Below are 6,113 nucleotides of genomic sequence, written 5' to 3'. Positions count from 1 at the left end.
TACAAAACATCAAATTATAACAAAACTAAGAGCTTAACATATGTAAATTAAGGGGCTTGAATATGTAACATTCAGCCGTTATCACACCCCCAAACTTACATATTGCTAGTCCCTTAGCAATACAAAATTGACAATAAAAGGAAAACTAAAACAATAACTACTCTACCTCTTCTGTTGTGGGAAACACGATTGCATTTAGCGTATGCAATAAGCCTTTTAAACCCCTAGGACTCCCTAGTGGACGAGTGAAGTCTCGTGAGGGTTTGCCAGGAATAATACCCACAAACATTATGCAAAAATTCATATTTATTCCAAAGAGTTAAGTGTCACCAAAATTATGATTCTCATTCATTAGCAAGCTTAGAAAGATAAACTCCATCTTCAATATAAAATAGAATTCCAAAGTCTAACCACTTACAAACGACAAGCTGAGGCATTACAAGTTCAATTCAGTGTAAGGTGAACTAACACATAATCATGAGGCTTCAAGTTAATTCCAATGTGCAATGACTCAATATCTCAAAATTCATTGGGATCCCCATCAAATTGAATAACAAGGCATAATAGTAAGAGTTTTACTCTCTTATTTTATTTTATTCTTTTCTTTTTCTTTTTGATCAGCTGTGCAATACTTAGTTCTCTTAAGCTTTCTAATTGACCCATCACTACAAAAAAAAAAGGTATTTAGAGCCGTTTTTTTTTGAACCGTTTTGAGAACGGGTCAACACATCAAGTATTAAAGACCCGAATTGAGCCGTTTTTACCTAAAATGGCTCTAAATTGAGCCGCTTTTATAAAAACGGCTCAAACTGATTTAAGCCGCTTTTTAAAATGCCTCAAATCGGTTGGAGTCGTTTTGGCAAAAAGGGCTCAAACCGGTTTGAGTCGCTTTGGTAAAAACGGTTCAAACCGATTTGAGCTGTTTTTGACCAAAATAACTCTAACTAATTAGAGTTGTTTTAAGAACCATAAAACGGCTCTAAATTTTTTTTTTTTTTTAAAAAAAAACCATTTATTTTTTTAGAGCCGTTTTAGGGTCCTTAAAACGACTCTAAATAAAAAATTTTACAAAAAAAAAAAAAAAAAAAATTGGAGTCGTTTTAGGACTCTAAATTTACTCTAAATAAAAAGAAATTAAAAAAATATATATATATCAAAACCCCTTTTGACCTTTTCAGTACACCATATACATTCGATCAAAAATAAACCCAAATCAAAATACCCATCAACAAAAGTCACAAACCAAACCCAAAGAAGATCAACTCCAGCGTCTTCTTATTAGGCAATGGAACCCCAGACGGATCATTCGATGGCGTACCTGATCAAAACAAAAGCCAAATTCAACAGCCCCACATCAAATAAAAACCTTATTTCACAAAACAATCGAAACCCATAAACTAAATCCTCACATAATACAAGAAAATCAAACCACACCCATTACACAAAATCAAGAACTTGTAAAACCAAAACGAACCTGGAGCAAAATCGAGCCCCTTGGAGTCCACCTTTCTCCCCTTTTCTTGTTAAAACATCGTAGACCACAAAAACCACACAAGTACCGTAGACCCATATCAAACCCATGGCTAGGTCTCTTGAGCACCAAAGATCGGGCGGTGTCTGAGAGAGAGAGAGAGAGAGAGAGAGAGAGAGAGAGAGAGTAAAGAAAGAGAGAGAGATAGGATCGATTTTATGGGTAAGAAAAAAAAAATCAAAAATCAAAAACACATGAAATTTTTTTGGGGGGGTGGGGGGGGGGGGGGGGGGAGGGGCAGTTTAAAAACACATGAAATATTTTTTTCGTCTCCAGCGCCCCTCCCCTCAAAAGATGTTTGAGCCGTTTTATGGCAAAAATGATTCTAATTAGAGCTGTTTTGGCAAAAAATGGCTTCAATCACTAATTTTAATTTTTTGATAATTTATATATATATATATATATACACTAAATAAGCATATAGTATACTAGCTAATTAAATATAGTATATGGCTCAAATAGTTTTTTAATTTTTAATAAATTTATTAATACATTTTTTACTCAATTTATTAATATATGTTACATATGTTACTTAATATTTATAAGTATGTGTGTATTAGTTAACATATATACTAACTACTTAGTGCTGAATCAAAAAAAAAAAAAATTAAAACCAGCTTTTATTTATTTACTTTTTTTCTATAATTTTTTGTTATTTTATATATATATATATATATATATATATATATATATTTTAATTTTAATAATTTTATGAAATGTATTTTTGTCATTAGGAGGAATATAGATCTTACCACGATCGATCATATTGATCGTACCACGATCGATCACACTTAGACCGAACCACGATCGATCACATAGATTGTACCACATAGATCGATCGTGGGAGGATCTAAGTGTGATCGATCGTGGTACGATCTAAGTGTGATCGATCATGATACGATCATGTGATCAATCGTGGTATGATCTAAGTGATCGATCGTGGTATGATCTATGATCGATCTGGTACGATCTAAGTTTGATCGATCGTGGTACGATCTATGTGATTGGTCGTGGTACGATCTATGTGATCGGTCGTGGTAGGATCTATGTGATTGATCTTGGTAGGATCTAAGTGTGATGGATCGTGGTACGATTTATGTGATGGATCGTGATACGATCTAAGTGTGATTGATCATGGTATACGATCTATGATCGATCGTGGTACAATTTATGTGATCGATCGTGGTAGGATCTAAGTATGATCAATTGTGCTACGATCTATATGATCGATTGTGGTACGATCTATGATCGATCGTGATACGATCTATGTGATCGATCGTGGTAGGATCTAAGTGTGATCGATCGAGGTACGATCTATGTGATCAGTCGTGGTAGGATCTATGTGATCGATCGTGGTAGGATCTACGTGTGATCGATCGTGGTACGATCTAAGTACGTGTGATCGATCGTGGTACGATCTAAGTGTGATCGATCATGGTACGATCAATGTGATCGATTGTGGTACGATCAGTGTGAGACCTTTTTTTTTTTTTTTTTTTGTTTAAACGGCTCTAATTTGAGACCTTTTTTTGTTTAAACGGCTGCAATTAGAGCCGTTTTTATCAAAACGACTCCATTTCGAACCGTTTTGTTAAAATGACTCAAATTTGAGTCATTTTGTTAAAACGGTTCTAACAAAAATGGCTTAAAAAGCCGTTTTTTTTGTAGTGCATGTAATGAGTGTTAGGCTAATGCTCCCAAATCGGATGGCTTTAGGGCACTAGTTATGGAAATACCTCTAAGAGCTTACTAACTCGAGTAAAAAAGGCTACAGAACTAAACTAGTCATGACTTTAACTGTGACGACCCTTTTTTTTTTTTTTGAAAACATACATAAATGGATCCTCACAGTGGCACGACTACTTGTCGCTCAACCAACATGACGTACACGTTCCATAACATGTACCTGATATTCAGAGTTACATCTAACACAGTGGAATATAAATATCAATGTGCAGCGGAACACATATCAATAGTAGAAATACATTTAATACATAACTGTTAATTACAGCAAGGGCCATTTACAAGTCTATCTATTTAAGGCTTATAAAACACATTACACTAACTAGAAACTAAAATATAGGCTCAACAAATACATATGCCACGTAAGACGCGAGCAATAAATAAAATACCCAAAATACGGACTACCCATGAGTCCGTGACTTATGATTGTCGCGATGTGCTCCAATCATAGCGTCCCATACGCTAGGTGGACGAGTCAATATCTATACCCGCAAAATATGCAACCATAGCATCAATGTCTGCACGGTTGCAGGGGTTGCTGCATCTGCATAGGTGGAATTATGAGCCCACAATATCTGTATAAAACATACCGAGACCTCAGTGATATTAAACTAACTGAGTTTTCGCAAAGAACCAACTTTTTCTCTTTAGTCTCGCGTACACTATAACAACTACCAATTCATAAACTTTGTTTGAAAACCCCTTTAGCTAATATAACGAACACCGACTATCAGAAAACATTTAAAACAACATACTATGTAGTTGGACCCATATGTAGAAGTTCCAATGGCTTGGAAGCAACTACATACACACCCATCTACAATAATACTTTTATGTTGGTAGCTCAAATGCACAGAGATCTAACGTTATTAACTGTGATATCACCATGCCTCAGGGCATTACAACTTCATGTCTATGGCACATAGTTGTCCATGCGGTTACTAGAGTAAAACTCTGATATCCAAGCACTTTTTACTGATGTACCACGACAATCCATCTACCTACTCCCAAAACACACTGATATCCCAACCAATAGCGTTACATCCAAGTACACCAAGCTTAAAACAGCCATCTTGCTCTTTAGTACGAGCTTACTATCATTTCTTGAATATAGTTAACATCGAATCCTAGGGCATTAACACTGTATTACTCATACCGAACAATGACAATACCCTTGTACATCCAAGCTCAATGTTCGTAAATCATGCAACTAGACAATAGCAATATATATAAGCTCTTTGCAATTAAAACTCTTAGGCATATTACTACGTCTAGCATAAAAACTACAATATTCTATATCATGAAAACATCACACAATTTAAATCATGCTATATATGCTATGGATGCTACTGTGCTACTGTTAAACTGCTGAATTGGCTGTTACTGGGCTGCTGCTGGGTTACTGCATGCTTTATGCTCTATGTTATATGCTTTATGCTTTGTGCTGTTGTTAAATCATACTTTGCTAAACAATTCAATACTTCATCCAAATCATGCAACACACAATACTAGATTCTGAAACTTTCATTGATATATTTGAACATACTCTAAAGTACTCAAATCAAGCAAAACAGATATATTCAACATACAGTTGGTTCGGATTTATAAAACAACATATATATATTTGCAATTCTATAATATATAAAAATAACAGTTTCTCAGTGAGTAAAATATCACCTGGCTGCGCGGATATTAAGCACTAGGTCTCATAGACATCACCTTGCAATGTATCATTGTGGAATAACACATTGCACTATTTTGCACATTAAATAATTAACACCCTAATTAGCACTTGAATCGCTCAAGGCTAAACCGTTGGAAAACCCATAATATTTTAAGGGTTCCAAACGTCTACCCATAAATCCTAGACACTAACTAAAATTCAAACAACACTAACCTAAAGTATTTACTAAGGGTTAGATATTAAAATCATTATTAATTATTTACTAACCCGCAATTAATTTCACTAACCCATAAATTATTTTCACTAACACTTATAATAATATTAGCCCTAAAATTATATTCACTAATCTCTAGATTATTTCTCACTAACATTTTCTTAATAATATTAACCCTCAAATTATATTCATTAACCTTTTACATAAAACACTACCGTATTTAAAATAACATTAACCCATAAGAAAAATGTTAGGGTTAACTTCACAAATACTATTTAAACTAACTACCCATAATTATTTTACTAACCCATAACATAATATTGCTATTTAAACACTAATAACACTAACCCATAATGTTTACTTAGGGTTAGACTCAAGAAATCCCAATTAAAATATATAACCCAAAAGTTAGGGTTTAGGGAACTTACTAAAATTCACCCAAATAATATGTGAAGTTTGGGGAACCACAAGCAAGCTCCAAGTAGCACAATACCTAAAGAAAAGCTAAGATTAAACTCATATTTTACAAGATTTAACTAAAAATCCCAAAATATGATTTTAACAATTTACCTCAAAACGAATGGTAGAAATGTAGATCCGAGTGTTAAGATCATGTTTCCGAAGACGGATCGAAGATTGAACATTGGATCTTCGTAAATCTCAGCTTTTCTATGAAAAACCCTCCCCTCTTTTTTTCTTTTTGTCTTATGGGTCTGACCCTTTTTTTTTTTTTTCCTGAATGAATGAAAGAGGCACGATGCCTCTTTTATTCAATGAAGGGCCAGCTGAATGTGGGGCGCAGGTCGCCCCACGTTACTATTTTTTTTTTTATTTTTTTTTTTACTTCTTTCTTTCTTTGACTTTTCTTTTCTCTTTTTTTTTTTTTTTCTTTTTTTCTTTTTTATTCTTCTTTTCTTTTCTCTTTTTTTTTTATTCTTTTT

The 6,113-nt window shown here is 33.9% G+C and overlaps 1 long non-coding RNA gene across 1 annotated transcript; it reads right to left on the bottom strand.

Annotated features, from left to right (window-relative positions):
• Positions 1–3,472: 3,472 nt before the first annotated feature.
• On the bottom strand, positions 3,473–5,895 carry LOC133858840 (uncharacterized). Its single transcript, XR_009898613.1, has 3 exons — positions 5,743–5,895; positions 5,601–5,665; positions 3,473–3,849 (listed from the first exon to the last, which is right to left on the bottom strand). It is a non-coding gene; the product is annotated as an uncharacterized LOC133858840 (long non-coding RNA).
• Between the last annotated feature and the right edge of the window lie 218 nt (positions 5,896–6,113).

This window comes from Alnus glutinosa, chromosome 1 (assembly GCF_958979055.1).
Source record: "Alnus glutinosa chromosome 1, dhAlnGlut1.1, whole genome shotgun sequence".
NCBI lineage: Eukaryota > Viridiplantae > Streptophyta > Magnoliopsida > Fagales > Betulaceae > Alnus > Alnus glutinosa.
The sequence above is the reverse complement of the archived record's forward strand: the minus strand, read 5'-3'. Positions and strand labels throughout refer to the sequence as shown.